Below are 25,255 nucleotides of genomic sequence, written 5' to 3'. Positions count from 1 at the left end.
ACGTTGCAGAACCAACCAGGGAGCAGGCTATCTTAGATCCAGTACTGTGTAATCAGGCAGGATTAATAAATGATCTCGTAATAAAAGATCCTCTAGGAATGAGTGACCATAATATGGTTGAATTTCAAATTCAGTTGGAGGGTGAGAAAGTTGGTTCTCAAACCAAGGTCTTAAATAAAGGAGACCACAAAGGTATGAGGGCAGAGTTGGCTAAAGTGGACAGGGAAAATAGACTAAAGTGTGGGACGGTTAATGAGCAGTGGTAGACATTTAACGAGATATTTCATACTCGCAAGAAACATATATCCCAATGAGAAGGAAAGACTGGAAGAAAAGGGATAACCATCCGTGGCTAACTAAGGAAATAAGGGAGGGTATCAAATTGAAAGCAAAGGCATACAATGTGGCCAAGACTAGTGGGAGGCCAGAGGATTGGGAAATGTTTAAAAGCCAGCAAAGAACGACTAAAAAAATGATTAAGAGAGGGAAGATAGATTATGAAAGACAACTAGCACGAAATATAAAAACAGATAGTAAGAGTTTCTACAGGTACATAAAAAGGAAAAAAATGGCTAAAGTAAATGTTGATCCCCTGGAGGATGGGACTGGGAAATAAATAATGGAGAACAGGGAAATGGCAGAGACGTTGAACAAATATTTTGTATTGATCTTCACGGTAGAAGACACTAAAAACATCCCAATAGTGGATAATCAAGGGGGTATAGGTAGGGAGGAACTAAATACAATCACTATCACTAATGAATAGTACTAGGTAAAATAATGGGACTAAAGGCGGACAAGTCCCCTGGACCTTACATCCTAGGGTCTTAAGAGAAGTGGCTGCAGAGATAGTGGCTGCATTGGTTGTAATCTACCAAAATTCGTGGATTCTGGGGCGGTCCCAGCAGATTGGAAAACCGCAAATGTAACACCCCTATTTAAAAAAGAAGGCAGACAAAAAGCAGGAAACTATAGACCAGTTAGCCTAACATCTGTCCTGGAGAAAATGCTGGAGTCCATTATTAAGGAAGCAGTAGTGGGATATTAGGAAAAGCATGATTCAATCAAGCAGTCAGCATGGTTTTATGAAAGGAAAATCGTGTTTGACAAATTTGCTGGAGTGCTTTGAGGATGTAACAAGCAGGGTGGATAAGGGGGAACCAGTGGATGTGTGTATTTAGATTTCCAGAAAGCATTCAATAAGGTGCCACACAAGCGGTTACTGCACAAGATAAAAGCTCATAGGGTTGGGGGTCGAGCAGCGGGAGTCCGGGGTCGGAGGCCTATAAAAGGCAGCGTCGAGGAGTAGTTCAGGCACTCGAGCAGCGGGAGTCTGGGGTCGGAGGCCTATAAAAGGCAGCATCGAGGAGGAGTTCGGGCACTCGAGCAGCGGGAGTCCGGGGTCTGAGGCCTATAAAAGGCAGCATCGAGGAGGAGTTTGGGCACTCAAGCAGCGGGAGTCCGGGGTTGGAGGCCTATGAAAGGCAGCATCGAGGAGGAGTTCAGGCAGTCGAGCAGCGGGAGTCCAGGGTCAGAGGCCTACAAAAGGCAGCGTCGAGGAGGAGTTCAGGCAGTCGAGCAGCGGGAGTCCAGGGTCAGAGGTCTATGAAAGGCAGTGTCGGGGAGGAGTTCAGGCAGTCGAACAGAGGGAGTCCAGGGTCAGAGGTCTATGAAAGGCAGTGTCGGGGAGGAGTTCAGGCAGTCGAGCAGAGGGAGTCCAGGGTCAGAGGTCTATGAAAGGCAGTGTCGGGGAGGAGTTCAGGCAGTCGAGCAGCCAGCCAGTGCAGCTGCAGCAGGAAGGCAAGAAAGAAGTAGAAAGAAATCGAAAGGTGACGTCACAGCCAAGGGTGTAAGTGATTGGTAAGTAGTTTTTCTTTTTCTTTTCTTTATCAGTAAGTAACCTTTTAGCATTGTTGTTGCCAAACTAAGTTAATCTAGGGGTTAAGTCATGGCAGGAGAGCTCGAACACGTATTATGCTCCTCCTGTACTATGTGGGAAGTCAGGGATACTTCCGGTGTCCCTGACAACTATGTGTGCAAGAAGTGCATCCGCCTGCAGCTCCTGACGAACCGCATTGCGGCACTGGAGCTGCGGGTGCATTTACTCTGGAGCATCCACGATGCTGAGAATGAGTGAATAGCACATTTAGTGAGTTGGTCTTACCGCAGGTAAAGGGTACACAGCCAGATAGGGAATGGAAGACCAACAGGAAGAGCAGTGCAAGGAAGGTAGTGGAGAATCATCCCCCTGCAAAACAGATACACCGCTTTGGGTACTGTTGAGGGGGATGACTCATCAGGGGGGAGCAGCAGCAGCCAAGTTCAGGGCACCGTGGGTGGCTCTGCTGCACAGGAGGGTAGCAAAAAGCGTCGGAGAGCGATAGTGATAGGGGATTCTATTGTAAGGGGAATCGATAGACGTTTCTGCGGTCGCATCTGAGACTCCAGGATGCTATGTTGCCTCCCTGTTACAAGGGTCAAGGATGTCTCGGAGTGGGTGCAGGGCATTCTGAAAAGGGAGGGTGAACAGCCAGTTGTCATGGTGCATATAGGTACCAACGATATAGGTAAAAAACGGGATGAGGTCCTACAAGGCGAATTTAGGGAACTAGGAGCTAAATTAAAAAGTAGGACCTCAAAAGTAGTAATCTCAGGATTGCTACCAGTGCCACATGCTACTCAGAGTAGGAATCGCAGGATAGCTCAGATGAAAACGTGGCTGGAGGAGTGGTGCAGAAGGGAGGGATTCAAATTCCTGGATATTGGAACCGGTTCTGGGGGAGGTGGGACCAGTACAAACCGGACGGTCTGCACTTGGGCAGGACCGGAACCAATGTCCTAGGGGGTGTGTTTTCTAGTGCTGTTGGGGAGGAGTTAAACTAATATGGCAGGGGGATGGGAACCTATGCAGGGAGACAGAGGGAAGTAGAATGGGGACAGAAGCAAAAGATAGAAAGAAGAAAAGTAAAAGTGGAGGGCAGAGAAACCTAAGGCAAAAAGCAAAAAGGGCCATGGGCCATATTATAGCAAAATTCTAAAGGGGCAAAGTGTCTTAGAAAAACAAGACTGAAGGCTCTGTGACTCAATGAGAGGAGTATTCGGAATAAGGTGGACGAATTAACTGTGCAGATAGCAGTTAACGGGTATGATGTAATTGGCATCACAGAGACATGGCTCCAGGGTGACCAAGGCTGGGAAATCAAAATCCAGGGGTATTCAACATTTAGGAAGGATAGACAGAAAGGAAAATGAGGTGGGGTGGCATTGCTGGTTAAAGAGGAAATTAATGCAATAGTAAGACAGGACATTAGCTTGGATGATGTGGAATCGGTATGGATGGAGCTATGGAATATCAAAGGACAGAAAACACTAGTGGAAGTTGTGTACAGACCACCAAACAGTAGTAGTGAGGTTGGGGACAGCATCAAACAAGAAATTGAGGATGCATGCAATAAAGGTACAGCAGTTATAATGGGTGACTTTAACCTACATATTGATTGGGCTAACCAAACTGGTAGCAATACGGTAGAGGAAGATTTCCTGGTGTGCAATAGGGATGGTTTTCTAGACCAATATGTTGAGGAACCAACTAGAGAGCTGGCCATCCTAGACTGGGTGATATGTAATGAGAAAGAACTAATTAGCAATCTTGTTGTGCGAGGCCCCTTGGGGAAGAGTGACCATAACATGGTAGAATTCTTTATTAAGATGGAGAGTGACACAGTTAATTCAGAAACTAGGGTCCTGAACTTAAGGAAAGATAACGTAGATGGTTTGAGGCGTGAATTGGCTAGAATAGACTGGCAAATGATACTTCAAGGGTTGACGGTAGATAGGCAATGGCAAACATTTAAAGATCACATGGATGAACTTCAGCAATTATACATCCCTGTCTGGAATAAAAATAAAATGGGGAAAGTGGCTCAACCGTGGCTAACAAGGAAAATTAAGGATAGTGTTAAATCCAAGGAGGAGGCAGATAAATTGGCCAGAAAAAGCAGCAAAACTGAGGACTGGGAGAAATTTAGAAATCAACAGAGGAGGACAAAGGGTTTAATTAAGAGGGGGAAAATAGAGTACGAGAAGAAGCTTGCTGGGAACATAAAAACTGACTTGCAAAAGCTTCTAAAGATATGTGAAGAGAAAAAGATTAGTGAAGACAAACGTAGGTCCCTTGCAGTCAGATTCAGGTGAATTTATAATGGGGAACAAAGAAATGGCAGACAAATTGAACAAATACTTTGGTTCTGTCTTCACGAAGGAAAACACAAATAACCTTCCGGAAGTACTAGGGGACCGAGGATCTAGTGAGAAAGAGGAACTGAAGGATATCCTTATTAGGCGGGAAATTGTGTTCGGGAAATTGATGGGATTGAAGGTCGATAAATCCCTACAGCCTGATAGTCTGCATCCCAGAGTACTTCAGGAAGTGGCCCGAGAAATAGTGGATACATTGGTGATCATTTTCCAACATTCTATTGACTCTGGATCAGTTCCTATGGACTGGAGGGTAGCTAATGTAACACCACTTTTTAAAAAGGGAGAGAGAGAGAAAGTGGGTAATTACAGATCGGTTAGCCTGACATCAGTAATGGGTAAAATGTTGGAATCAATTATTAAGGATGAAATAGCAGTGCATTTGGAAAGCAGTGACAGGATCGATCCAAGTCAGCATGGATTTATAAAGGGGAAATCATGCTTGACAAATCTTCTGGAATTTTTTGAGGATGTAACTAGTAGAGTGGACAAGGGAGAACCAGTGGATGTGGTGTATTTGGACTTTCAAAAGGCTTTTGACAAGGTCCCACACAAGAGATTGGTGTGCAAAATCAAAGCACATGGTATTTGGGGTAATATACTGACATGGCTAGAGAACTGGTTGGCAGACAGGAAGCAGAGAGTCGGGATAAACGGGTCCTTTTCAGAATGGCAGGCAGTGACTAGTGGAGTGTGTATTGTATAGGGTTAATCACATAGGTTAATTCTGATCTTTCGACATTTACAGTGTGTTTCTGTGACGTCACAGCCAAGCTGGTAAGTGGTTGGCTGTTCAACTGGTAAGTATAACTCTCTTTTAGACTGACTTTTAGATTGGTTTAATTGGCAGCAAACTACTAAGTAGCTGTTTGGTGTTTAAGTAAATTTTAGTAAGTAAATTAATTTAAGGGTTAAGTCATGGCAGGATAGCTCGGACCCATTTCATGCTCCTCCTGTGCTATGAGGGAAATCAGGGACATGTCCAGTGTCCCTGACTACTACGTGTGCGGGAAATGTGTCCAGCTGCAGCTCCTGACAGACCGCATGACGGCACTGGAGCTGCGGATGAACTCACTCTGGAGCATGCGTGATGCTGAGAATGTTGTGGATAGCCCATTTAGTGAGTTGGTCACACCGCAGGTAAGGGTTAGGACAGATAGTGAATGGGTGACCAAGAGACGAGGCAAGAGCAGGAAGGTAGTGCAGGTGACCCCTGCGGTCATCTCCCTCCAAAAGAGATATACCGTTTTAGATACATTTGGAGGAGATGACTTACTAGGGGAAGGCATCAGCAGTCAGGTACATGGCACCATGAGTGGCTCTGCTGCACAGAAGGGCGGGAAAAAGAGCGGGAGAGCTGTAGTGATAGGGGACTCTATTGTAAGGGGAATAGATAGGAGTTTCTGCGGCCGCAACCGAGACTCCAGGATGGAATGTTGCCTCCCTGGTGCAAGGGTCAAGGATGTCTCGGAGCAGTTGTCGTGGTACATGTGGGTACCAACGATATAGGTAAGAAGCGGGAAGAGGTCCTATAAGCTGAATTTTGTGAGCTAGGAGTTACAAATTAAAAAGTAGGACCTCAAAGGTAGTAATCTCTGGATTGCTACCAGTGCCACGTGCTAATCAGAGTAGAGGGAGCAGGATAGTTAGAATAAATATGTGGCTTGAGCAGTGGTGCAAGAGGAAGGGATTCAAATTCCTGGGACATTGGAACCAGTTCTGGGGGAAGTGGGACCTGTACAAGAGGGATGGTCTGCACTTGGAAAGGACTGGAACTGATGTCCTGGGGATAACATTTGCTAATGCAGTTCGGGAGTGTTTAAACTAATATGGCAGGGGGATGGGAACCTATGCAGCGAGACAGGGCGAAGTAATATGGAGTCAGAAACAGATAGTAGAAAGGTAAAAAGCAATATTGGAAGGCCGAGTAAACAAAAGCAAGAAACAAAAAGGGCCACATTACATCATAATTCTAAAAGGACAAAGGTTGTTAAAAAAACAAGCCTGAAGGCTTTGTGTCTTAATGCAAGGCATATCCGTAATAAGGTGGATGAATTAACTGTGCAAATAGATGTGATTGGGATTACAGAGACGTGGCTCCAGGATGATCAGGGCTGGGAACTCAATATCAAAGGGTATTCAACATTCAGGAAGGATAGAATAAAAGGAAAAGGAGGTGAGGTAGCATTGCTGGTGAAAGAGGAGAGTAATGCAATAGTTAGGAAGGACATTAGCTTGGATGATGTGGAATCTATATGGGTAGAGCTGCAGAACACCAAAGGACAAAAAACGTTAGTGGGAGTTGTGTACAGACCTCCAAACAGTAGTAGTGATGTTGGGGAGGGCATCAAACAGGAAATTAGGGATGCATGCAATAAAGGTGCAGCAGTTATCATGGGTGACTTTAATATGAATATAGATTGGGCTAACCAAACTGGAAGCAATACGGTGGAGGAGGATTTCCTGGAGTGCATAAAGGATGGTCTTCTAGACCAATATGTCGAGGAACCAACTAGGGCGGAGGCCATCTTAGACTGGGTGTTGTGTAATGAGAGAGGATTAATTAGCAATCTCATTGTGCGAGGCCCCTTGGGGAAGAGTGACCATAATATGGTGGAATTCTACATTAGGATGGAGAATGAAACAGTTAATTCAGAGACCATGGACCAGAACTTAAAGAAGGGTAACTTTGAAGATATGAGGCGTGAATTGGCTAGGATAGATTGGCGAATGATACTTAAGGGGTTGACAGTGGATGGGCAATGGCAGACATTTAGAGACCGCATGGATGAACTACAACAATTGTACACTCCTGTCTGGCGTAAAAAATAAAAAAGGGAAGGTGGCTCAACCGTGACTATCAAGGGAAATCATGGATAGTATTAAAGCCAAGGAAGTGGCATACAAATTGGCCAGAAATAGCAGCGAACCCAGGGACTGGGAGGAATTTAGAACTCAGTAGAGGAGGACAAAGGGTTTGAATAGGGCAAGGAAAATAGAGTATGAGAGGAAGCTTGCAGGGAACATTAAGACGGACTGCAAAAGTTTCTATAGATATGTAAAGAGAAAAAGGTTAGTAAAGACAAACGTAGGTCCCCTGCAGTCAGAATCAGGGGACGTCATAACGGGGAACAAAGAAATGGCAGACCAATTGAACAAGTACTTTGGTTCGGTATTCACTAAGGAGGACACAAACAACCTTCCGGATATAAAAGGGGTCAGAGGATCTAGTAAGAAGGAGGAACTGAGGGAAATCCTTATTAGTCGGGAAATTGTGTTGGGGAAATTGATGGGATTGAAGGCCGATAAATCCTCAGGGCCTGATGGTCTGCATCCCAGAGTACTTAAGGAGGTGGCCTTGGAAATAGCGGATGCATTGACAGTCATTTTCCAACATTCCATAGGCTCTGGATCAGTTCCTGTGGAGTGGAGGGTAGCCAATATAACCCCACTTTTTAACAAAGGAGGGAGAGAGAAAACAGGGAATTATAGACCGGTCAGCCTGACATCAGTAGTGGGTAAAATGATGGAATTAATTATTAAGGATGTCATAGCAGCGCATTTGGAAAGAGGTGACATGATAGGTCCAAGTCAGCATGGATTTGTGAAAGGAAAATCATGCTTGACAAATCTTCTGGAATTTTTTGAGGATGTTTCCAGTAGAGTGGACAAGGGAGAACCAGTTGATGTGGTGTATTTGGACTTTCAGAAAACTTTCGACAAGATCCCACACAAGAGATTAATGTGCAAAGTTAAAGCACATGGGATTGGGGGTAGTGTGCTGACGTGGATTGAGAACTGGTTGGCAGACAGGAAGCAAAGAGTAGGAGTAAATGGGTACTTTTCAGAATGGCAGGCAGTGACTAGTGGGGTACCGCAAGGTTCTGTGCTGGGACCCCAGCTGGTACATTGTACATTAATGATTTAGACGAGGGAATTAAATGTAGTATCTCCAAATTTGCGGATGACACTAAGTTGGGTGGCAGTATGAGCTGCGAAGAGGATGCTATGAGGCCGCAGAGCGACTTGGATAGGTTAGGTGAGTGGGCAAATGCATGGCAGATGAAGTATAATGTGGATAAGTGTGAGGTTATCCACTTTGGTGGTAAAAACAGAGAGACAGACTATTATCTGAATGGTGACAGATTAGGAAAAGGGGAGGTGCAACGAGACCTGGGTGTCATGGTACATCAGTCATTGAAGGTTGGCATGCAGGTACAGCAGGCGGTTAAGAAAGCAAATGGCATGTTGGCCTTCATAGCGAGGGGATTTGAGTACAGGGGCAGGGAGGTATTACTACAGTTGTACAGGGCCTTGGTGAGGCCACACCTGAAGTATTGTGTACAGTTTTGGTCTCCTAATTTGAGGAAGGACGTTCTTGCTATTGAGGGAGTGCAGCGAAGGTTCACCAGACTGATTCCTGGGATGGCGGGACTTACATATCAAGAAAGACTGGATCAACTGGGCTTGCATTCACTGGAGTTCAGAAGAATGAGAGGGGATCTCATAGAAACGTTTAAAATTCTGATGGGTTTAGACAGATTAGATGCAGGAAGAATGTTCCCAATGTTGGGGAAGTCCAGAACCAGGGGTCACAGTCTGAGGATAAGGGGTAAGCCATTTAGGAGCGAGATGAGGAGAAACTTCTTCACCCAGAAGTGGTGAACCTGTGGAATTCTCTACCACAGAAAGTTGTTGAGGCCAATTCACTAAATATAATCAAAAAGGAGTTCGATGTAGTCCTTACTACTAGGGGGATCAAGGGGGATCAAGCGAGAAAACAGGAATGGGGTACTGAAGTTGCATGTTCAGCCATGAACTCATTGAATGGCGGTGCAGGCTCGAAGGGCTGAATGGCCTACTCCTGCACCTATTTTCTATGTTTCTATGCCTCGTGGAATGTTGTTGATGCGGAGAGAGAGAGAGAGAGAGAGAGAGAGAGACCTTGAGGCACACATCAGCTTGTTTATGGGACGGTCGGCGCCTCGAGATCTCATGCTTTGTGGAAGAACAGCTGGAGCCTTACAGATTAGGAGTTGGCCATAAGCCACATGCACCCATGTTTGTTCAATAGTATAAAGGAACGGAACTGTGCAGTAACTCTTTGAACTTCACCTTGGACCGTGATTCCCGAGCGGTCCCGGGACCCTCAAGGCTCCTGACCAGCCGTCGTTGCAGAGTTCCCGACGGGCTGAAGGCTGTGAGCTTTGTTGCATCTTATCATACTTCTCTTTTCTTCGTAAACTGTATTATTATGTTTCTTTTCTCTCAGTCAATGGTGTTTTATCTTTACTTCATTTGTCTTGTCTCTTATTTAACATTCATCCAGATCCCGAACCTGGGTCTATTATTATCGATCCAAAATACTTTGGCGTCACGAACAGGATCTGGTAAAATGTTTAAGAGAAAAGACAAGAAGCAGTCTCCTCCTGCGGGAGAGAAGTATAGAATACCAGGGTGGAGCACGAGAGATGAGGGTTTTGGCTCTCTTGCCAAGGTGCTAGCCCGGTTTGGACCCCCGCAATATGGGGATACGCCATTATTGGAACAGAGCAAAGATAGAACCGTACCCCACGCAGCACTGTCTCTCCTGGAGGAAGCGAGCTTCCCACAGGAGAAAAATAGTCCCTCACAAATGGGATGGATTTTGTTGACAGCATTAAGGGCGATGTGTAAACAACTTAAGGAAAATTAGGCAAAAAACCTACAGTTAAAAACAGCTGTTAAGGTTTTGGAAAGTCAAAACTCGACTCTGACTGAAGTGGTCCGCACTGCACAAGAACGGGCGGATAAAGTCAATGAACAATCAGAAACTTTAATATGCCGTCTGGCGACAGTACAAAATAAAAAGAAAGCCAGACTTCGGAAATTACAGATGGATTTGGAATATATCCTTTGTACTGCACTGATTTGCTGCTGCATGTGGTATGGACTTGCTCAATCAGACCCCTGTGAGTGTTTAAAAGCCAATGCAAAATCATGTGGGGGATGTATACAAGCTGGAAACAATTGTGGGTGGTGCACCAAATATATCTGGTACTCCTCTGACTCAGAATATGAGTGGACAGATGGAGAGGGGGGGGACAGGAGGAAACGAAAGACCCTCCCCCATATGCTCCGAGCACGGAAGCTAGACCCCTTATGAAAAATAAGACAAAACAGCAAGATGGGGAACAGTCAGTAACCACTAGAGTTTCACCACTAGTGAGTTATAAGAAACAGGGTCTCGATTTCGCCAAAAACCCGGGGAATCATTGCCAGAATGGCTAACCCGGATTTGGGACCAGGGAGCATCAGGCGTAATACTTAACCCCGAAGAGTTAACAAAAATGGGAACTATGACTACGGACTACCATATCACAGCAGGGCACAGGTTCGCTATGGGACATGGTTATTATAGGGGTCCGGCAAAAATATCCCTCTGCCATTGATTGGGAAGGGGAAATAAAACCTTGGAGTACTATCGGAGGGTGCGATAAAGTTGTGCAACATGGCAACACAGGGAGGAATATATCACCAACCAGATCAGGATCTCTTTACGGCAGGAATGCGGAGCAGGCTGATGAAGAGTGGCCCTCCTATGATGAGGGATGCGCTAATCGCATTATTGGGACCAGCCCAAGGGCAGCGGGTGGGGCACGCTTGCCTATTGTTAGGATAGTTAGAGGATGTAGAAGATAGTGTGCAGGGGAAGCAAAGTGGGAACCAGTGGTAATACCACGACTATCGCGTATAGTGACTATGAAACAGTACCGAATACCTGGGGGACACAAAGAAATAGGGGAAACCATACAAGGGCTCTTGGAGGCGGGTATCATTAGACATGCGGTGTCCCCCTACAATAGCCCTGTTTGGCCTGTGCAGAAACCCGACAAAAGTTGGAGGATGACTGTGGACTACCGACAACTGAACAAATTTGTCCCTCCCCTGGCAACCGCTGTCCCAGATGTAGTAACTATAACAGAGCGGCTGTCTGAAGAAGGTGCGGAGTGGTATGCGGTAATCGACCAATAGTGGAAGAATCCCAGGACCAGTTTGCATTCACTTGGGAAGGGAGGCAATACACGTTTAAACGCTTACCTCAAGGTTACCTACATTGCCCTACCCTATGCCATGGATTGGTGGCCTGGGACCTGGACATGTGCACGTTGACTCCTAATGTCTCACTGGCACACTACATCGATGATGTACTAATAAGGGGTTCCACCGAGGCAGTGGTGTCAGAAGCCCTAGCTACTTTAGTCCAACACATGCGAGACAGGGACTGAGAGATAAATCCGAAGAAGGTGCAGGGCCCCAGCCAGACTGTCCAGTTTCTGGGGATCCAATGGTCTCGGGGTGAGCGCATCATACCCGAGCCTGTGAAGAATAAAATTCAAGAAATGGCCACCCCGACGAATAAAACGGAGACACAACGGTTCGTGGGACTATTGGGTTACTGGAGGAGACACATACCTCACCTCACGATGTTATTAAAATCACTGTATGCCGTAACACGAAAAAAGGCCCACTTCGAATGGGGAAAGGAACAACAGGTGGCTTTTGATGCAGCCAAAGAAGCCATAGCTCAAGCTTTACCCCTAGCTCCGCGAGTGCCTGGATAGCCTTTTGAGCTACAGGTATCCGTTACCAATGATACTGCAGTATGGAGTTTGTGGCAGGTTCAACATGGCACTCGTATACCGTTAGGGTTCTGGTCTAGAAAATTGACAGATGCTGCTACTCGTTACACTCCATTTGAGAAACAATTATTAGCATGTTATTGGGCCCTAACAGAAACAGAAGGACAGACAGGGGACGACAAAGTCAGTTTAAGACCAGACCCATATTATCCTGGGTTCTCTCAGAAAATGAGACACACGGCGAGCGCAGCAAAGCTCCATAGTGCGCTGGAAATGGTATATCGCAGACAGAGCAAGTAAGGGAAAAGAAGGAATCACCCGACTACATGAGCATGTGGCTGAATACCCACAAACAGCTGAGAGTGAACTTACGCAGTCGTCTGTCAGTTTAACCAAAGAGTCACCGATCTCCTGGGGCGTGTCTTTTGAACAGTTAACACCTGAAGAATGTAGCCATGCCTGGTTCACAGATGGCTCAGCGGTCTGGCGAAACGGCCTTCAGTGATGGCGAGCCGCTGCCTTCAATCCAAAAACCCAGACAATTGTGCATGATGAAGGCATGGGAGGCTCCAGGCAGCTAGCAGAACTAGCAGCTGTAGTCCTTGTGTTGGAAGAGGAACAGCAACAAGTACACATATATACTGACTCATGGGCAGTAACCAATGGCATGGCGAGCTGGATGCGAAACTGGCATGAACATAACTGGCAAATAACTGAGAAAGACTTGTGGGGAAAGCACCTATGGGAACAAATATGGTCCAAAGTCCAGAAGATGAAAATAACTGTATATCATGTGGACGCTCACATGAAAAACACTTCAAAGACCTCTGAACATAATAACACCGTTGATAATATAGCCTGAGTATGGGTTGTCAAAGAGGCGGAAAAGGAAGAATATGGCATCGGCAAGTGGGCCCACCACAAATCTGAACATTTGGTCATTCAGGGTATGATACAATGGGCACGAAATAGGGGGTTATATTTGACTACGGATGGTGTTAAACAGATCATAAACACCTGTGAAATTTGTCAAAAGGTGAAGCATTTCCCCCTACAATGACAACCTGGTGCCCATATTAAGAGAGGGACTCAACCAGCACAAATACGGCAAGTTGATTATGTAGGACCTTTACCATTGCAACAACGGTTCCAATATTTGCTCACTGCTGTTGATACCTATTCTGGACTTTTGATAACTTATGACTAAAGCGAATCAACAAAGTACGATTAAAGGACTGGAGAATTTAATCACATACTACGGTGAGCCAGCAGAAGTACAGTCTGATAATGGGTCGCAATTCACAGGTCAAACAGTGCAACAGTGGGCGGTAGACAACGGGATCTATTGGATGTTTCACGTACCTTACTATCCGCAAGCTGCAGGGTTAATAGAACGCATGAATGAACTACTTAAGCAACAGATTAAAATATTAACTCCCACTAACACATTGCAAGGGTGGTTAAAGTTCTTAGCACAAGTAGTGCGCAATCTGAATCACCGACCATTACGGGGGGGATCTTCCAGAAGCCACATGTTAGGCAAAGTTAGTGTCCCTACTATTGAAAAAGAAAATCAGACTCAGGACAGAGTTTGTGAAGGAGGAGAAGTGTGGGTGCAGTACCCCCATAAACCCTTACAAACAGGGGAAATCTTAGCGAAAGGAGAAGGAAACACTTATTGGGTGCTCCTGACTGGTCAAGATATTCCTCTCTGTGTTGACAAGGGTAAATTGACTAAACGGGGCTGAATTAATATACTTATGCTTCCTCCCACAGGAATTCTGCCCAACTCGTGCTGGCAAGTCTCTGTGTCTCGCTATCTGTGACTGTGCTACTTCCATCCTCAAACATAGCATGGCAAGGCCATATAAGGTGGCGGTTAGCTAACACTGATCGTACGCAAGACAATTTTACCTGTCCTTCCGGGCAAGCCTGCACTACAGGACACTGGAGCATCACTTGTGACGCATGCGGGTACTGGGGAGGCCCAGGACAGGTGCTATTAACAGTAAGCACGGGGTGTAAGGGGTGGTTTTCAGGGGGTCAGCTTTCCCTTCTGACCTTATATGAGTGGTTCCGAATCGCTCCCACACCCTTGGTTCTAGACACTGGAATTATGAAGGGACTGTGACAGACTTGGACAGACAATCGATTTCAAGGTAGGAAGCAGGTATGGCTTTATTGTGTTTAAAAAGAAGTAAAAGGTACACCTTTAATAACACACACAGACCAATACACACTGAAGGGTACAACACATTGAATAAATTGTCAAATTACAGTCTGTGGGGAAAAGAATACAGCTTAAACTCTAAATGGGGTAAAGAGGAGAATGCAGATACATTTACTCACGTTATCCCAGCCTCCCCGCTCCCAATTCCCCTAACTAACTAAGTTATAGCTCTGAGGATTCAGGGGCTATGCTCACCAATCCCTTTAGACAGTTGCCGGTGAATCACTGTTTCGGGGTTCGCTGCACTTGGCATTCTAGGCGAGCCGCACCCCGGACGGAGGAGAGGACTTCGGACTGCATAGTCTTCGGTTGGGGTGCGTCCGTTGATGCGCTAAGTTGCGTTTTGGATGTATGGGGTAACTACCCACTTTTTTTGGTTAGGAATAGTTTTAGTTAGTCCCTTTTGGTAATTTCTCACCCGTTGGGTCGTGTTAGATCTCTTAATTTCCAATGAAATACGAACTCCGATTGTCGTTTTTAATGTCATTTTATTTCTGGCAGCAGTAACAAGTTCTTGGCTTTAAGCCAGGTCTTTGTCCTTCTGGGACCACATGGTCAAAATGGCTGTACTTATACCTGGATCAATTTACAGAAAAGAACTCGCCTTCTTTGACCTTATTGGCTCAATTAATAGTCTTTTAACCTTTTAATTGGTTCGCTACCCAAGGGTCCTAAAATGTCAAGTTGATTGATGCCTTAATGCAACATGCTACCACTCACGTAGCATCTCTGACTTGGGGGTCTGTGAATTTTCACAGCCTGTCTAAATGCAGCCTGTTTGAATTCTCTATCAATCCCCCCTTTGATTCTTTCACAAACTGAATCATAAAACATCAGGTATCACTGGTTAAACATTCTACAAAATAATTTCATACATGTTAATAGAGTTTCCTTCTAAAATTTGTTGATGTGTTTCGCCACATGTCCGGACTAGTAGTTTCCATACAAATTTACACAACCCGAGTTCCATCGTGGCCACAATGGAAGTCAGGTTTTAGTAGATAAATTAACCTTATTCCAATTTAATCCAAATCAATATCTTAGTTCAACCAGTAAACAACCTTCCCTTAAGCATAACATACTCCTGTGCCATGTACAGATGGTCTGCTGGGACCTGCAAGGTGTCTCACCTGCGGGACAGCAACTACAGCCGCCTGGTCGCAACAACATTTAATCAACATAAACAAACAATATAAAAGTAAAACAATTACAACAAATAGAATTAAACCTTCCACCAATGAAGTTCCTATTGAACCTAGCCATTCAGTGGCTCCACTCCACAAAGTGAATGATGGGGGTTGCTTAAATTTTTCTACCTCCTTTTGGATATGCTCCACTAAGTGGGTAATTTCTTCGGAGCTATCTGGGATATATGTGCAATACTCAGTTCCGAGTAGGGCGCAAGTACCTCCCTTTTCAGCCAGGATGTAATCAAGGGCCAGTCTATTCTGTAGGGCTACTGTGCGGATTACTACCATTTCTGCATTGATTTTATCTAGGGCCTCTGATGTATCATTGGCTACCTGTTCCACAACGGATGCCATGTTAATGGATTCCCTTGCCAGTTTGGCGGTCCCATACCCAGGGATCAGAATGGCAAAGAACCTCTCTGTTTCTGTGATAGCTATCTTAGGACGGTGTAATGTTCTGACAGTGACTTTATATGATACATATAAGACACAATGTAGGCTAAATAGCAGGATCCCATTCAATTTTGGGGCAGCCAAGGGTAGGCCTTGTGGCCACACATCCAATAGGTGCCATTATATGCAATGAATGTTAGCTGTTTCTTTGTCAGCAACACTCCGGGGCCTGTCCAGGCTTTTCCATCTGTTTTATTCAGAATCCCCGTTACGTTAAAAATTCCCACATCGGCCCAGTTTGGACGGTTCCGTGGCTTGATTATATTATAATTCCGGGAGCAGTTACTATACCCCATATTTTGGCCTTCTTTGATGTTTCTAATCAGACAGATCGATTCCCCCGGTCTTCCTATTCCCGTTGTATTAGTGATAACAAAAAATGGGGGCCGTTTGGAATTATTGTAGCACAGTTGGTATTGCCCTTCAAAGGTAGTCAGATTGTAACCTGCTGACTTCCATTTATGTGCCCAGTTTTCCGTATCCTGAAACGCATTGCCTGTTTTGTTTTGATTAATTATCCACTCAGCCATTTCCAAGATATTCAAGGGAACTGGCCTCAAGGGAATCCCTCCCTTTGAGTGAATAGGAATATGCGCAACAACTAGAAATGTTACCTTGTTTGGCATAAATGTATGACATGTATAAAAAGGTATTTACATTTAATTCCCTTGCTACCCTACTATTTCCCTTTGGTGCAGAGGGTCGGCTAGTAAGAAGTAGGCCTATGCCTAGAATACCTACAATCAATAATACAGTAAATTTATACATTTATACTTATTAGATTTCAGCTTCAGTTATGGGTGCTCGTTTAACGTGTGAAGCGTGAATCCAGGCTTTCTTTCCTTGGACTTTAACAGCTGCCTGGGTGGTCAATAACACTTGATAAGGTCCCTCCCATTTGGCACCCAAAGGTTCTTTATGCAACTTTTTCACATACACCCAGACTCCCGTGATGATGTCGTGTCCTCCTTCGGGTGGATTACCCCAAGCTGCCGATACCTGTCGGGAAACAGAACTAATAGCATCGGTTAAGTTCTGACAGTACGATAACAAAGTGTCACTCATTAAGTGAACATCAGCTTTCCATAAATCGATAGTTCCTGGCAGCGACATGGGTCTTCCTGTTATAATTTAAAATGGGCTTTGACCTGTAGTTCTGTTCGGGGTTGCCCTAATGCTGCATAGCACTATTGGTAGTGCCTGGGGCCATGGTGTTCCTTCTTGGTGATATTTGGCAAGCCGTTGTTTCAGAGTTCTACTTGTCCTGATGATTGTGGATGATAAGGACAGTGTAAATCCCACATAATGTTCAGTAACCTACAGACTTCTTGGCAGACAGCACCTGTGAAGTGTGTTCCCTGATCTGAGTCAATGCTACTCGGAACTCCCCATTGGGGAATGTAATGAGTGCTTTCAATCTGCACATCTGTGTTGGTTCTTCTGGAGGAATGCCCTGTGAGGCGGCATTTTTAGCTGCCTGGTCGGCTAGGGCATTTCCCTGTGCTTCTGTGGTATTTTCCTAGGTATGGGCCTTACACGTCAGGATGGACACTTCCTGAGGTAATTGTATGGCCTCCAGTAAGTCTCGGACTTTTTTTCCATTTCGGATAGGTGTACCAGCAGCAGTGAGGAATCGTCTTTTCTGCCATAACATACCAAAGTCGTGAGCGACTCCAAAAGCATAAAACGAATCTGTGTGGACATTAGCTGTCTGTCCTTCTGCTATTCAACATGCTTCTGACAGGACCCGTAACTCGGCCTGTTCTGTTGACGTTCCTGAGGGTAAACATCCTTTTGCCACTACCTCATATAAGGTTGTAACTGCCCATCCTGCTTTTCTGGTACCATTGTCAACAAAGGAGGAACCATCTGTAAACAGGATGAGGTCTGGGTTGTGCAGAGGCTCCTCTGCTGCTAAGGCTGCTTCTTCTGTTTCTTTTAAAATCTCCACGCAGTCATGCTCTTCACATTCTCCACCCCTCTTGCTCCCTCGATTCTGACATCGGGAGCATAGTTGCGGGATTAACCGGGCTGGCCCGGACGATATGGAGATTAGGAGCTTCCAGCACTGCTGTCCAGCGGGTCCATCTAGCTGCTGTCACCTGAGACATTCTATTCATAGACAGCAAAGCGTGTACGGTGTGGGGACACTTGACAGTCAGCTTTTGATCGAGGACTAGACCCGCAGTGGTCATTACCGCTCGACATGTAGCTTCCATGGCCCTTAGGCAACTTCCTCATCCAAGGGCTACCGCATCCAGTTTTGCCGAATAATAGCCAATAGGTCTTTGCCGATCCCTATGTTCTTGTGTCAGTATAGCTGTCATATATCCTTCTTTCTCATGGACAAACAGGGTAAATGGCTTACCACTGTCGGGGATTCCCAGAGCTGGTGCCAAACACAAAGCCTTTTTCAAAGTCAGGAAGGCCTCTTGCTGTTCTTTAGTGAGGGTGATGGCTTCATTAGAGGCACGTTTCCCCTTTAAAATATCATTCAGTGGCTGAGCAAGCTGTGTGAAGGAGTCAATCCAATTTCTGTTAAAGTTACACAATCCCAAAAAAGACCTTAGTTCCTGAATAGTGGTGGGTTTTTTAGAAGCCCGAATGGCTGCAGTTCTATCCTGGGTAAGTTCTCTCTTTCCTTGTGAAATCTTTTGTCCCAGGTATACAACCTCTTCTTGGGATATTTGTGCTTTGTCGATGCTGGCTTTATGTCCTTTCAGCCGAAGGTGGTCCAGCAAAGCTCGTAAATCTTGTTCATGCTGTTCTTCCGTGTTTGAAGCTAGCAGGATATCGTCTACATATTGGATGACTGTGGATGACAGGGGAGGTAATTCTCGCAAATGACTTTGTAAAGCCATGTGGAATACCGTAGGGCTGTTGTGGAAACCCTGCGGTAACTGGGTCCAAGTATACTGTTGTCCTTGGACCGTGAAAGCAAACCACTGTCGAACCTCCGGTGCCAGAGGCACCGACCAAAATCCGTTGGCCATATCTATAACCGAGAAATATTTATGTTCCGGTTTGAGGGCATTAAAAATGGTGGAGGGATCTGCGACCAAAGGAGCTTTATGATCAATATACTAGTTAGCTTTCCTATAATCGACAGTCAAACGCCAAGTCTCATTAAATTTCTGTACCGGCCACACGGGGCTATTGGAGGAGCTGTGCGTTTTAATAAGCACCCCTTGTTTCCCCAATTGCTGAATAACCGGTAAGATTCCCGCGATGGCAGTTGGACTGATGGGATACTGTTTAGTGCATGGAGGCTTGGTCCCTGTAAATGACGTAGGCTCCATCTGGAGTAGGCCACAATCGTTCTTATCTTTAGCCCATATCGGGTGTTCCTTCAATTCTTCTTTCTTCAAAGTTCTAATTGACCATGTCACCCGACCATCCTCGAAATGCAACGATGAATCTACTTGGATTAGAACGTCCATTCCCAAAAGGGGTTGATCTACTGGGCCTATCCAGACCGGCGTGGTTAGTTCATGTGGACCCAGCCCTATAAGTACCGGTGTTATCCTTTTAATTTCCATTTTATGGTCCCCAACTCCATAGGCTGTACGTGCCCTACCATCCAACAGCAAAAAGTCTCCATATTGTAGGGGTAAGCATGTTAATTCTGCCCCTGTGTCTAAAAGACAGTCCACATCCTTATCGCCCACCCTTACAGTTATATATAGCCATCTCCCCTTTGTTGTATTAGTGCGAGGAGGGGGGCCAGGGTGGGCTCTAATCGTTTTTTGCTATCCCAAGTAACTCCTTCTGTTGTTGTATTGTCAGTCGCTTAAATGCTTCTATGAGGTCGTTATCTTGTGACGAGCCTGGTTTGTTGGCTGAATTGTATCCCTGGCTGTGTCCTCTTCCCCAGCCACGACTTTTCTGTTTTGCCCTGCACGTCTTGACCCAGTGACCTTCTTTCCCACAATAATGAAATTTTCCGGATAATTTTCCTAATAACTGTTTATCGGAATCCTGGGATTTCCATCCCATAGCCTGTACAGCTCGGACTTTAGCTCCCATATCCCGATCTAATTGGTTACATCGATCCACCAATGCTGCAAAGGTAGTTTCTCTATCTTCCCAGTCCGGTAACACTACCTTAAGCATTTTGGACAGTTCTGGCTTTAGACCTGTCACGAAAGCTGCTTTCAGGGGTCCAAACACTTGTTCATCCATTTACTCATCCATATTATTCATACCCGAATGTTCTAGCCACGTGCATCTAAACCGCTCGTCATACTCCAGGACCTCCTCTGTTCCTTTCTGTTGGCAGGCTGCAAATTTTCCGCAGTCTGTCTTAGCTGGACTGAAGGCTTGCAGCCAGTGTTTAATCGCCTCCCATCCTGCTTGCTAATTCTTGCTCATCCTGCCCCAAAGCTTCTTCTACCTTGTCGTGCAATTTTCTTCCCTGTGTTTTTGGCACCATTATGGTCAAAATTTGCACTCCGTCCCAGGGATGAAGTTGATATATATTTCTTAAGCGGTCCAATTGGTCCCACGTTCTTACTCCCCCTTTCTTTGGATCGGGCAATTCCTTGGACCATTTATCAATTTTCTCTGGGTCTGCCGGATCATGAATTAAGTATTTTTCATACAGCCTTTTCTTTGTTTTTTTGGTTCCGCCCTCATCCGCAGTCTCTTCTGATTTGACTACAACTCGTCTTTTTTTAAACGGGGCAAAGCGCACCCCTAATTCGTCATCCTCCGACACTGTATTGTCGGAGGATTCAGAATCCGTATCTATTCCTCGGTCGTGTCTTCGGGTTTGCGCTTTTAATTTATCCAAACATGGGTACCCTGGGAATTGATCAATACATTTTCCTTTTCCTATTACTGTCTCTTGACCTAATGATTTTTTCTATTCTTTAATTTCACCTTTAAGATCTTTAACTTCCGCTTCCAGCTTTTCAAGTTCAAGATTTTTCTGTCGCAGCTGCGCACAAACAGCTTGCAATTGATCCTTTGTACTGGTCAGTTCTTGATCATGTTGGGAACGCATTATAATTTCATTCCGCTTTCGAATCTGGCCCATAACCGCTAGGAACCATCTAGTTCGCTCTTTATTTGTCATACGGGTCGTTTTTCCCCAGACCCTTTTAATCTCATCCAAGAACCATTGTCCTTTGGAGGTTCCGTACTTTTGTTCGATCTTAATACAGGTTTTAGATAAGTTGAATTGTTGCTCTATGTATTCTTTCAACTGTTCGAGAATTAAATCTAGCGAAACTGCAGGTGGTGCCTGCCCACCTTTAACAGTTGTAGGCAATTCTTTGCTCTTCTCTCCTGCTGCCATAATACTGATTTCTTTACTGGGGTCTCGAGTCATAGGCTTTCTAGCCGATCAATAGGTCGGTGATTAATTAACTAACACACCGCCGAAGTTTAGACGTCTATAGGACCTCGAGCCGACTACCAACCGGAGGGTTCGCAAACCGGAGGCTTTCGGAATCGCGTCGAAGGAGAGGCGAATTTAGACTTTTGATCGAGGACTTTTTTAAAAGAGGTGTCCTTACCTCAGTATGTAGGTCCGATGTCCAAAATTCAGTTTCTTTCCTCAGCGATCCTGTTCGTGACGCCAAAATTGTTAGATCTCTTAATTTCCAATGAAATACGAACTCCAATTGTCGTTTTTAATGTCACTTTATTTCTGGCAGCAGTAACAAGTTCTTGGCTTTAAGCCAGGTCTTTGTCCTTCTGGGACCACATGGTCAAAATGGCTGGCAAAACCTGCGGGGGATAAAAGGGGATGCATTCATGGAGACCGCCCCACCCCCCCAGTGTTTGGACTCATAGGAAAGGGAATTCAAAATGGACCTAAATTACAGAAGCTTGAGATCCCCTAAACATCTATGGGAAGGAGCATATCAATTTTAAGATTCACAACATTTTGGCTGCGAAAAATGGCTGTACTTATACCTGGATCAATTTACAGAAAAGAACTCGCCTTCTTTGACCTTATTGGCTCAATTAATAGTCTTTTAACCTTTTAATTGGCTCGCTACCCAAGGGTCCTAAAATGTCAAGTTGATTGGTGCCTTAATGCAACATGCTATCACTCACACTACAAGTCCGGTATGCGGACAAGCCGTCTGACACTTGTAATATAACATCAATTAAAACAAATTTGAAAACGTCAGTGAGACAAAGACGTGATATATTAGCCACAATATTAGGAGGCGTAGGAACAGGAATAGGAGCATTAAACTCTATGGATATCGAGACCTTACAAAACAAAATACCACAGGTAGGGAGACTCACTGGAGATGCAATTCGATTGCGAAATGCATGGGACGGAGGTCTCACAGGACAGATGTTTTCCAGTTGGCTGTTGGACGTAATGTGATGGGAACACATAGATAAAACTACTCAAGAGATAGGGAGTGACACCAGGCGACAACAAGAATTAGGTCATCACACACAATGCATGTTTGAAGAAGTAACCCGGCAACTATTAAGGGCCGAGTTAGAACGTATTGCCATGTCAGGGCATGCAGATAGTTGCAGCAAAATATTCCACTTCGGCAACAGAAATCTAGGGGTAAAACCTGATATGCAACATACACATTGTGATGACCAGGGATGTAACTTTACCATGAGAATAGTCAATATCACAAAAACCAACATTTGGTGCCAGTTTATAGTGCTTCCCCACCTGTATGGCCAAAATCTGTGGATACCCGAGTTCAAGGGTAGATGGATAGAACTCACCAAGCTCAAGATTGTCAAATATGGCCTTTCGGTATGGTGTGTCCTTTGCACACACCTGTGTTTGAACCATGCTCCCTACAGCATACAGCGAGAACATGTATTTGGACACTTGTACCATACAATGGGCCCAAGTTTCGGCCTGAGATGCTCCTGTTTTTTTGGAGCAACTGGTTTAGAATGGCGTATCTTAGAAATTGCAATTCTCGGCATTTAGTTTGCTCCAGTTCTAGTCAGTTAGAACAGTTTCACTTTGGAACAGAATTTTTTTTTTCAAAAGGGGGTGTGTCCAGCCACTTACACCTGTTTTGAAAGTTTAGGCAGTGAAAACTTACTCCAAACTAACTTAGAATGGAGTAAGTGAAGATTTTTGTACACTCAGAAAAACCTTGCCTACACTTTACAAATCAGGCGTAGGTTACAAATTAGGCGTAGGGAATGAGGGGGAGGTGGGGGGGGGGGCGGTGAAGGGAAGTAATTAAATTCTACAATCATTCAACAGTCATACTTATACAAATAAAGATCCAACCTGAATAAAAATTTATAAACAAAGCAAAGATTAAATATTCCATGTTCCTACCTGTGTGAAGCAGCAGCAGCCTTCGAGCTGCGGTACTTCAGGCAGGCCTTCCTTCCATCAGTGTCTGGACGGCAGCCAAAGAAAGAGCAAGCAGCTTTCGAGCTGCGAAGAGGACTAAGGCCATTTGGCCAGGGGATAGGGGCGGCGTCAGGCCACAGCGGACAGCAGTAGAATCCAGCAGCAGCAGGCTCCGAGTTGCGAAGACTTAGGTCGTTCGGCCAGGGGATAGTGTAGGCCTACAAAGCACCGGGAGGGAGAGCCAGCCAGCCAACCAGCCAGCCAGCAAGTTTAAAAGTTAAATTTGTACTTCAAGTATGGGTGCTGCATTATCAACACCACGGATTATGCAATGGTTCTCCACCAATTCACTGCATAGGAGAGAATTGATTAGAGCTCACCACACCAGGAACGTCATAGCCCGTAGGTTGATGGGCAGGAGACCTTACCCATGTCGACAATATCGAGCCAGGTGCTCGTACCTGGACATAAGCGAGGCTGATTGTGTCAAAAGGCTGCTTTTCCGCAGAGAAGTTGTCGTTGAGATCTGTGATACGCTGAGAGCAGATTTGCAGCCCAGAAGCAGAACGCCAACTTCCTTGTCTGTTGCAGTGAAGGTAACAGCTGCACTTTCTTTCTATGCCTCGGGATCGTTTCAGGATACAACTGAAGATGTGTGTGCCATCTCTCAACGTGCAATACATGCCTGCATTTACCAGGTCACGGCTGCACTGTATGCGCGAAGGAATGACTTCATCAATTTCCCAATGACCGCACAAGCGATCCATGAGAGGGCTGTGGGCTTCTTCAGCATTGCCGGCTTCCAAAGGTACAGGGCTGCATTGATTGTACCCACATAGCCTTGCGAGCACCTGTGGAGGATTCTGAGCAGTACCGGAATAGGAAAGGTTTCCACTCCATCAATGTGCAGCTTGTGTGTGACGACAAGCAGCGCATCATGTCAGTCGATGCAAGATACCCTGGCAGCACCCATAATGCGTTCATCCTACGCGACAGCGTTACATCTGACATGTTTGAGCAGCAGCCAGAAGAGCAGAGCTGGCTACTGGGAGACAAAGGGTACGGACTGACCACCTGGCTCATGACGCCCCTACGTGTAACACGGACAGAAGCTGACTGTCAATACAACATGGCGCACATTGCGACACGCAGCATCATTGAGCGGACTATTGGCACATTGAAACAGTGATTCCGATGCCTGGACCATTCCGGAGGACACTTGCTATACTCTCCTCAGATTGTCGGTCACTTCACTGTTATGTGCTGCATGCTCCATAACTTAGCCATCATGAGGCAGCAGGAGCTGGTAGTGGAACCAGAAGACCTACGTTAGGGTCCAGTGCATGATGATAGTATTACGGAACAGCAGGATGAGGATGATGACGATGATCAGGAAAGCATGCAAGTGCCTGATGCTGGAGCACGAGTTCGGAGGAGGGCCGTCCATCGTGCTCCTTTAACGATTGCTCGAGCCTTGCACCAGCAGCCCATCCGTGAATACTTCAACTACTGATGCCTGAGGGCTCAGCGACCACTGTTGCGCATGGACATGTTTATTCTTTGCAGTTGTTCCTACGTTGTGTTGTGTTAATGGAACCTGAAACAGTTTTAATGAAAAAAAATGTTATTGAAAAGTTAACGTCACTGTAATAAAATATTTGTTGCATCAAACTTTACTTTTTCGGCGTACTTTTGAGCGCGAAAAACAGGCGTCCAGGTCGGGGCTGCGCTGTTCTAGGCGCGGCCTGAAACTTGGGCCCATCGATACAATTTTACATGAAATTGGACAGAATCATGTTTGTATTACTAGTGTCTATCCCATTTATCTTGACAGCGCCCATAAAGATCCTCCTCTAAATGCTTGCTTTAAAGATGTGTATACCATGTTGTGCACCATCGCACCGTCCTAGGCATTACTAACCTTCCTCCCACTGTAGACCTAACTCGTTTAGCTCAATTTCTAAAAGATAACCAAAAGGTCATTGACGAATTGAGCAAATGAGAGCATATTCTTCATACTCTGCAAGTTGCTATGAGTTACAGTGAAGGCGCCTTGGTCAGAGTTGCAACAACGGTCACTGACCTTACGGTACACCATTGGTGGGACATCTTTTACGGATGGTCCGCCGCTTTGAAGCTGTTAATACATCCTATCGTTGTTTTACTCGTCGCGTTATTACTGATATTACCGCTT

Source organism: Pristiophorus japonicus, chromosome 7, assembly GCF_044704955.1.
Source record: "Pristiophorus japonicus isolate sPriJap1 chromosome 7, sPriJap1.hap1, whole genome shotgun sequence".
Classification (NCBI taxonomy): domain Eukaryota; kingdom Metazoa; phylum Chordata; class Chondrichthyes; family Pristiophoridae; genus Pristiophorus; species Pristiophorus japonicus.
The sequence above is the reverse complement of the archived record's forward strand: the minus strand, read 5'-3'. Positions refer to the sequence as shown.